The sequence below is a fragment of the Ornithorhynchus anatinus genome, chromosome 7, assembly GCF_004115215.2.
Source record: "Ornithorhynchus anatinus isolate Pmale09 chromosome 7, mOrnAna1.pri.v4, whole genome shotgun sequence".
Lineage (NCBI taxonomy): Eukaryota > Metazoa > Chordata > Mammalia > Monotremata > Ornithorhynchidae > Ornithorhynchus > Ornithorhynchus anatinus.
In genome coordinates this window covers 77102762-77112712 of record NC_041734.1, presented here as the reverse complement: position 1 = coordinate 77112712, position 9951 = coordinate 77102762, and the positions used below count along the sequence as shown (strand labels likewise).

General features: G+C 51.7%; 1 non-coding gene across 1 annotated transcript; it reads left to right on the top strand.

Moving 5' to 3' along the window:
• The first annotated feature begins 340 nt into the window (after positions 1–340).
• LOC114813298 lies at positions 341–9477 on the top strand. Its single transcript, XR_005660225.1, has 3 exons — positions 341–496; positions 7617–7738; positions 9306–9477. It is a non-coding gene; the product is annotated as an uncharacterized LOC114813298 (transcript).
• The last annotated feature ends 474 nt before the right edge of the window (positions 9478–9951 follow it).

Genomic DNA, 9951 nt, shown 5'->3' with positions numbered 1-9951 from the left:
GAACGCGTTCAGTCTTTAAGGGCCCTAAACGGGTGCGTTTTTTACAACTCTCTGCTCTGGGTTTAATCAATTAATGGAATTTATTGAGCGCTTACGGCGTGCGGAACACCTCACCGACCACTTGGGAGGATATGATCCATTAGAGTTGGAAGAAACGATCTCTGTCCTCAGGAAACGGACAGTTTAGCAGATCCTCGAGTTGGAAAGAGCCAAAGTTACTCTCGCTTCGATCTTTTTCTTCATCCCACAGACAGCCAAGCCCCCGTGTCTACGGTCGGTAGACGAGGTTCCTTGGTTCCCGACCCCCCCGTTCACCTTCCCTCCACAGGTTGCATCAGGGATTCTGTGGTTCTCCGGGAAAGTCTGCCATCCGTGCCATATCGTGCCAGGAGGCAGCAGGACCTGTCAACAACGCCCCCTCAATACCACCTGCCCCCCATCTTCCCTGCCCTCCCTCCGTCTTTCTGGGCTCCGTTGGAGCAGAGTTGGGATCGAGGTAATAATAATAATGTTGGTATTGGTATTAGAGCACATTGGTATTAGAGCACTGTTCTAAGCGCTGGGGGGGGGGGGGGATACAGGGTCATCAGGTTGTCCCACGGGAGGCTCGCAGTCTTAACCCCCATTTTACAGATGAGGTCACTGAGACCCAGAGAAGTGAAGTAACTCGCCCACAGTCGCACAGCTGACAAGTGGCACGGCCAAGATTCGAACCCATGACCTCTGACTCCCAAGCCCGGGCTCTTTCCACTGAGCCACGCCGCTTACTGGGCGGCGAACCTGGGATCGTTTTTCATGAATTCGTGAGTCTCAACCGATAAGCAACTATCAACCGGGAAGCAGCGGGGTTCAGTGGAAAGAGCCCAGCCTGGGGAGTCGGAGGTCGTGGGTCCGAATGCCGCCCCGCCAATTGTCAGCTGGGTGACTTTGGGCAAATCGCTTCACTTCTCTGCGCCTCAGTGACCTCCTCTGTAAAATGGGGATGAAAACTGTGAGTCCCATGGGGGACATCCTGTTCGGCTTGTATCCCCCCAGTGCTTCGAAGAGTGCTTTGCACATAGTAAGCGCTTAACAAATACCTCTATTATTGTTATTATTATTATTGCTTGATTGTCCCGGTTCCATCCCAGGGCCTGCTCTGTGGCCTTGGGCAAATCATTCTTCTTGGCGCTTCGGTTTTCTCCTGTGTAAAATCGAAGTGGCTCAGTGGAAAGAGCCCGGGCTCTGGAGTCAGAGGTCAAGGGTTCGAATCCCGGCTCTGCCACTTGTCAGCTGGGTGACTGTGGGCGAGTCACTTCACTCCTCTGTGCCTCAGTGACCTCATCTGTAAAATGGGGCTTGAGCCCGTGAGCCTCATGTGGGACAACTTGATGACCTTGTACCCTCCAGCGCTAAGAACAGTGCTCTGCACATAGTAAACGCTTAACAAATACCAACATTATTACTGTTATTATTAATAAAATGGGAATCATCATACCCGTGCTTGCTCCCTCTTAGGCTATGAATCCGGGATGGGGTCTGGACTGGGTCCAATCTGATTGTCAAGTATTTGCCTTGGGACTTAGCACAGTGTTTGGCAACTAGTAAGAGCCCAAGTACCAGGGATATTAGCAGGTTAGTACCAGGGAGCAGGGAGAGTAACAGAAGTGGGCGTGTGTGAGAAGCATGAGTCTCACTAACTAGGTCCCCATTATTAGCTTCATTCATTCATTTATTCAGTCGTATCTATTGAGCACTTACTGTGTGCAGAGCACTGTACTAAGTGCTAGAAACAGCATGCTGTAGTGGCTGGAGCCCGGGCCCGGGAGTCAGAAGGTGAAGCAGCGTGGCTCACCGGAAGGAGCCTGGGCGTGGGAGTCAGAGGTCATGGGTTTGAGTCTCGGCTCTGCCACTTGTCACCTGTGTGGCTGTGGGCAAGTCACTTCTCTGGGCCTCAGTTCCCTCATCTGGAAAATGGGGATTAAGACTGTGAGCCTCACGGGGGACAACCTGATTACCCTGTAAATCTACCCCAGTGCTTAGAACAGTGCTCTGCACATAGAAATCGCTTATCAAATACCAACATCATTATTATTTTTATTATTATCATTATCATTAATCCCGGCTCCTCCAGTTGTCTGCTGTGTGACATTGTCCAAGTCACTTCACTCCTCTGTGCCTCAGTGACCTCATCTGGAAAACATGGACTGCTGCTGTGAGCCCTACATGGGACGGGACCTGTATCCAACTCAATTGCTTATGTCCACCCCAGCGCTTAATATAGCGCCTGACACACAGTAAGCACTTAGCAAATACCACAATTATTATTATTATTATTATAAAAAAAAATCCGAAAGCGAGAATTAGACCTGGCCACGGGTCTTCATGGGATTCACAAGGTAAGAATCAAGGGTGAGAGGGAATTGGTGCCAGACACTTAAAGAAAGACAAAACACTGAGAAAACAAAAACAACCTAAAAAACCAAAGACACGGATAAATAAGAAAAATGCTGTATGTGTGGAGCACTGTATGAGGTACTTGGGAGCATGTGATAAGATGGTCCCTATTTTTGAGGGGTTTTATAGTCTAATGGAAGAGATGGGCAGGTACAGGTCCACAGCACAAAAATGAAATATAATAATAATGATGTCGGTATATAAATATCTGTATATACCTGTAATTTATTTAGTTATCTATTTATTTATATTAATATCTGTCTCCCCCATGGGCTAGTGTCCAGAGCATGGGCCTGAGACTCAGAAAAGAGATCATGGGTTCTAATCCTGGCTCCGCCCCTTGTCTGCTGGGTGACCTTGGACAAGTCACTTCACCTCTCTGGGTCTCAGTTCCCTCATCTGTAAAATGGGGATTGAGACTTTGAGCCCCATGTGGGGCAGGGACTGTGTCCAACCTGATTATCTTGTATCCCCCAGCGCTTAGAACGGTGCCTGGCACAGAGTAAGTGCTTAACAAATACCATTATTATTATGAGAAGCAGCGTGGCTCAGTGGAAAGAGCATGAGATTGGGAGTCAGAGGTCATGGGTTCGAATCCCAGCTCCGCTACTTGTCAACTGTGTGGCTGTGGGCAGGTCACTTAACTTCTCTGTGCCTCAGTTACCTCATCTGTAAAATGAGGATTAAGGACTAAGACTGTGAACCTCACGTGGGACAACCTGATTATCCTGTATCTAGCCCAGCGCTTAGAACGGTGCTCTGCACATAGTAAGCGCTTAACAAATACCAACATTATTATGAAGCAGCGTGGCTCAGTGGAAAGAGCACGGGCTTTGGAGTCAGAGGTCATGGGTTCGAATCCCGGATCGGCCACTTGTCAGCTGTGTGACTTTGGGCAAGTCACTTAACTTCTCTGGGCCTCAGTTACCTCATCTGGAAAATGGGGATTAAGACTGTGAGCCCCACGTGGGACAACCTGATTCCCCTGTGTCTACCCCAGTGCTTAGAACAGTGCTTGGCACATAGTAAGCGCTTAACAAATACCAAGATTATTATTATTATTATTATTACACTGTGAGCTCCTTGTGGGCAGGAATGTGTCCATTTGTTGTTATAATGTATCTCCTAAGCACTTAGTCCAGTGCTTTGCACACAATCAGTGCTCAAGAAATACAATCTAATGAATCAATGAAAAGGTCATGCACAGAAGGTGGGATCAGTAGTAGTAGTAATAGTATATTAAGCGCTTACTGTGTGCAAAGCACTGTACTAAGCACTAGGAAAGGGTCAACAGATGGGAATTAGGCCTAGACCCTGTCCCTCAAGGGGCTCACAATCTACTGTGGGCGAGTCACTTCACTTCTCTGTGCCTCAGTGACCTCATCTGTAAAATGGGGATTAACTGTGAGCCTCACGTGGGACAACCCGATGACCCTGTATCTCCCCCAGCGCTTAGAACGGTGCTCTGCACGTAGTAAGCGCTTAACAAATACCAACATTATTACTATTATTACAAGTTGAGGTGGGGTGGGGTGCAGGGGGAATGAATGACAAACACATCGGGAGCAAAGAGGATGGAAGACCAGACAGGCGACTGGCATAAGAGGCATCTGGTTGGTTTATAAATTTGTCTGGGCTTCCTATCAATTCTATAATGATAATAATGACATTTGTAAGCGCTCATGATGTGCAAAGCACTGTTCTAAGCGCTGGGCCAATCCCGAGGCGAAGACGTCGACCTAAGGTCCAATATGGGGCCGGCTCCCCCTGCCAACCATGTGGTGCCGTCCGCTGCCGGGCTGGTGCCCGCACCCTGCACCCGGCCCTGCTTGGCCGGGCAGTGACCACAAAGCCCCCCATTCTGGGGGTCCCTGGGGCCTCAGACCGCTGCCCACCCCAGAAGATTGATTTTTGGTGCCGAGCACTGTTCTAAGCGCCGGGGTAGATCCGGGGTGATCGGCTTGTCCCACGTGGGGCTCCCAGTCTTCATCCCCATAGTGGCAGGGCTGGGATTCGAACCCATGACCTCCGGCTCCCAACCCCGGCCTCTTTCCACTGAGCCCCGCTGCTTCTCTAGGTACCTTCCATGTCGACGGCAGGACAAGGAGGGAGGCTGTGCCTGAGGGCCCGGGGTGACCCGAACCGGTGGACTGCGGCCGCCGGAAATCCCGGCCTCCCTTCGCTGGCCCTGAAGCACGAGGTGCCGAACAACGCCCAGAACCCTCTGCTTCTTGCCCGGCCTCACGTCGTTTCAAGGTGCCGCCCGCTCGGGGCCGAGGGGCTGAAAGAAGATCGGCCTCGGAGAAGAGCGAGGAATGGCTTGGCAGGTCCGGGGATAATCATAATAATGTTGGTATCTGTTAAGCGCTTACTCTGAGCAGAGCACTGTTCTAAGCGCTGGGGGAGATACGGGGTCATCGGGTTGTCCCACGTGGGGCTCACTGTTTCAATCCCCATTTTACAGATGAGGGAACTGAGGCCCAGAGAAGAAGAAACTCCCCCGGTTTCTCTGGAGCCTCGGGGGTTCCCAGAGTCATTCCCGGAGGGATGACAGGTCGGCCAGCAGCTTCCCCAGGAATCCTCTCCAACTCCAGTCTGGTTGCAAATAATAATGTTGGTATTTGTTAAGCGCCTACTCTGTGCAGAGCACCGTTCTCAGCGCTGGGGGAGATACAGGGTCATCGGGTTGTCCCACGTGAGGCTCACCGTCTTGATCCCCATTTTTCAGAGGAGGTAACTGAGGCCCAGAGAAGTTAAGGGACTTACCCACGGTCACACAGCTGACAAGCGGCGGTCCCGGGTTTCGAACCCATGACCTCTGACTCCCAAGCCCGGGCTCGGGCTCTTTCCACCGAGCCGCGCTGCTTCGGCTTCACGCCCTCCAACCGGGGGGGAACTGAGGGGAGGTCGACGGCCGACGTGGCCCGCCCCACTCAAACCTCGCTCCAATCCAGGAGGCCTTCAAATCCTTGGCCAGCTGGGGCCCGGGGGAGGACGCACTAGGACGGGGGGACGGAGGAGGTCCCAGCTGGTCGGGGAGAGGGTTTTGTGTATTTGGGGGGGGGGGGGGCGGGGGAGGAAGGGGGAAGGGGGTGGGGGTTCCTGGGGTACCCGGGCATCCAAGCAAGCCACAGCCAGGGGTTGGGCAACCCCAGGGGCCGTTCAGGCATTTGCCCCGCCCCTGCACCGAGCCACCGAAAGCCACGCCGACCCCTCAAACCCAGCCGGGCCCTGAGGCCGGCCTTCCGGGACTCAGCCTGCCCCGCTCTGAGGAGAGATTCTGAGCCCGTATTGCTCAGTGGCCGGACCCCACGGTGCTCCGATAATCCCGCAGCGCAGTGCTCCGCTCATCAAATGATAATAATTATGGTGTTTAAGCATTTACCACGTGCCAGACACCGCACTAAGCGCTGGGGTGGATACGAGCAAATCCGGTTGGACACAGTCCCTGTCCCACGTAGGGCTCACAGTCTCGTCGCCCATTTTACGGATGAGGAAGCGGAGGCACGGAGAAGCGAAGTGACTTGCCTAAGCGACGCAACAGACAAGCGGCGTCGCCGGGATCAGAACCCGTGACTTTCTGCCTTCCGGGCCCGCGCTCCGTCCACTAAGCCATGCCGCTCCCGTGGAAATCTGATCATCTGTAATATGATAAACAGATCCGAGGACTAGGACAAAATGAAGGGATCGTAAGTTCCGCCAGGTTGTTTTCTCCTCGATGGCAGGGAGCGTGTCTACGATCGCTAACGTACGATTCCGAGGTCCGAGTACAGTCCTCCACTGAAGAGAATGAGTGCTCAGTAAATAGCACAGATTGACTGAGGGTAAAACAAGAATAATAATAACAGAGAAGCAGCGTGGCTAGAGAAGCAGCGTGGCTCAGTGGAAAGAGCACGGGCTTTGGAGTCAGAGATCCAGGGTTCGAATCCCGGCTCTGCCACTTGTCAGCTGTGTGACTTTGGGCAAGTCACTTCACTTCTCTGGGCCTCAGTTACCTCATCTGGAAAACGGAGATGAAGACTGTGAGCCCCACGTGGGACAACCTGCTTCCCCTGTGTCTACCCCAGCGTTTAGAACAGTGCTCTGCACATAGTAAGCGCTTAACAAACGCCAACATTATTATTATTAAAATAGCCATCAGGAGGGAGGTCCTGGAAGGTGGAGAGGAGTCAAGTCACAGGAGATACACTAATAATAATTATGGTATTTGTTTAGCGCTTACTATGTGCCAAGCACTGTTCTAAGAACTGGGGGGAGATACAGGGTCATCGGGTTGTCCCACGTGAGGCTCACAGTTAATCCCCATTTTCCAGATGAGGTCACTGAGGCCCAGAGAAGTGAAGTGACTTACCCACAGTCACACAGCTGACAAGTGGCAGAGCCGGGAGTCGAACCCATGACCTCTGACTCCCAAGCTCGGGTTCTTTCCACTGAGCCACGTGGAAAGGAGGTTCACTCATTCATTCAATCGTATTTATTGAGCACCTACTGTGTGCAAAGCACTGCGCTAAGCGCTTGGGAGAGTACGATGCACCAACAAACAGACACATTCCCTGCCCACAACGAGCTCACAGTCTCCTGTCAGGCTGCTACGGCTCCCAGCCCTGTTGGCCTCTGGGCCTTGGGTTTCATTCATTCAATCCTATTTACTGAGCGCTTACTGTGTGCAGAGCACCGTACTGAGCGCTTGGAGAGTACAGTTCAGCAACAGAGAGAGACCGTCCCTGCCCACAGTGGACTCACCGTCTAGCAGGGAGAAGACAGACATCAAAACAAATAACAGGCATCAATAGCATCAATATAAATAAATGGAATTGTAGCTATATACGCATCATTAATAAAATAAATAGAATTAGAAATATCTACATATATACAGCGTGGCTCGGTTGAAAAGGCCCAGGCTTGGGGAGTCAGAGGTCGTGGGTTCTAATCCCGACTCCGCCACTTGTCAGCTGGGTGACTTTGGGCGAGTCACTTCACGTCTCTGGGCCTCAGTGATCTCATCTGTCAGATGGGGATTAAAACTGTGAGCCCCACGTGGGACGACCTGACCACCTTGTAACCCCTCAGCGCTTAGAACAGTGCTTTGCACATAGTAAGCGCTTAACAAATACCACCATTGTTATTATTATATACGAAAATATGTTTCACTGATCCTCCGTTTGCCATTTGTCTTCCAGACCGGGGTAGCCCCGGAGCCGGAGAAGAGGTAGAAGACGCCAGCCGCGCTGGGAAGAGAGTCGGGTTTAGACCTCCTCCGTCAGGGCGGGACGCGTGGCAGAAAGATGGAGCGAACGCACGGGTACGGTTTCTGGAAAAAAATCCTTACGACCGAAGTAATGAGAATAATAATTATTATGGTGCTTGCTAAGCGCTCACTATATCCCAAGCAACTAAACTGCGACAGAGAGAAGTTAATCACGTTGGACCCAGTCCCTGTCCCACTTGGGGCTCACACTCTTAATCCCCATTTTTCGGAGGTGGCCACTGCGGAGAATAATAATGTTGGGATTTGTTAAGCGCTTACTATGTGCAGAGCACTCTTCTAAGCGCTGGGGGAGATACAGGGTCATCGGGTCGTCCCACGCGGGACTCACAGTCTCAATCCCCATTTTACAGATGAGGGAACTGAGGCACAGAGTAGAGAAGCAGCGCGGCTCAGCGGAAAGAGCCCGGGCTTGGGAGTCAGAGGTCATGGGTTCGAATCCCAGCCCTGCCACTTGTCAGCTGTGTGACTGTGGGCAAGTCACTTCGTTTCTCTGTGCCTCAGTTAACTCATCTGTAAAATGGGGATGAAGACTGTGAGCCCCACGGGGGACAACCTGATTCCCCTGCATCTACCCCAGCGCTTAGAACAGTGCTGTGCACATAGTAAGCGCTTAACAAATTCCAACATTATTATTATCATTATTATCATCATTATTATTCTCTGGGTCCCAGTTCCCTCATCTGTAAATGGGGTTTGAGACTGTGTGAGCCCCATGTGGGACAGGGAGAGCAGCGTGGCTTAGTGCTCCGCACATAGTAAGCGCTCAATAAATACTATTGAATGGAATGAATGAATGAGCATTGGCTTGGGAGTCAGAGGTTGTGAGTTTGGAATCCCGGCTCTACCGCTTGTCATCTGTGCACTTTGGGGCAAGTCGCCTAGCTTTCTCTGGACCTCAGTTCCCTCATCTGTAAAATGGGGACTAAGACTGTGAGCCCACGTGGGACAACCTGATTGCCCTGTGTCTTACCCCAGGCTTAGAACAGTGTTCTGCACATAGGAAGCGCTTAACAAATTACCATCCTCCCCCGTTTAGACTCGTGAGCCCGTCATCGGGCAGGAATTGTCTCTTGTTGCCAAATTGTACATTCCAAGCGCTTTAGTACGATGCTCTGCAACATACTATTAATACTATCAATACCTTACTACGAATACATTTACTATTAATATATACTGCTACTGAATGAATGACCTGACTACCTACCTCAGTGCCTTAGAAACAGTGCTTGGCACATAGTAAGCGCTTAACAAAATACCACAATTATTTATCTCATTATTCGAAGCCTTATCGAAGGCCACTTCTCTCCTCCAAGTGGGACGTCCCTGACTCGGCCCCTTTTTTCCTCTCCTTCCCTTCCTTTCTGCGTCGCCCTGACTTACTCCTTTTATTCACTCCCCATCCCTGCCCCACGGCACTTATGTCCCCATCTGTCATTTATTTATTTCTATTCATGTCTGTCTGCCACTCTAGACTGTCAGCTCGTTGTGGGCAGGGAACGTGTCTGTTATGGAGGGTTTCTCCCAAGCACTTCAGCTACAGTGCTCTGCACACGGTAAGCGCTCAATAAATAGGATTAACCGACCGACTGTCGTTTCCTAGGACCCGGGGACGAGGAGCACCAGAAGCGCAAGCTTCAAAGGGAAGCAGAGGGCCAGGGGCAAGTCAGACCCCACTGCCGGCTTGGGCTTTGCACACGTTCGATATTTCTCAACTTCTGTGGTGAAAGATCTCGAATCACATTTCTATGGCGGCGCCTTCCCGACAGGAAGAAGCCTCCCGGCGGGTAAGAAGCCCAGGCCCTGGACTTGTAGATCCGCGTGAGCTTGAACAGTGCTGGATTTTAGGGGATCCCTGAGAATCTAGAGCGCTCTTGTTCCTGCTGGACTCAGGGAGGCCTTGAGAATCGAGAGCCCCCCCCGTCTGCTAGAATCAGAGGGTCCCTGGAAATCTAGAACGTTCTTGTCCCGCTAGATTAAGGTGTTCCAGTGCATCACCTCCGCAAACTAACTCTCTTTCCCCTCTTCAGAGCCCTACTGCCAGCTCACCTCCTCCAAGAGGCCTTCCCACACTGAGCTCCCCCTTTTCCCTCTGCTCCCTCTGCTGCCTCTCTGCCCCCCTTCACCTCCCCTCAGCCAAGCCCCCTTTCCCTCTGCTCCTCCCCCTCTCTTTCCCTCCCCTCGGCACTGTGCTCTTTGGATATATTTTATTACCCTCTTTATTTTGTTAATAAGGTGTTCATCCCCTC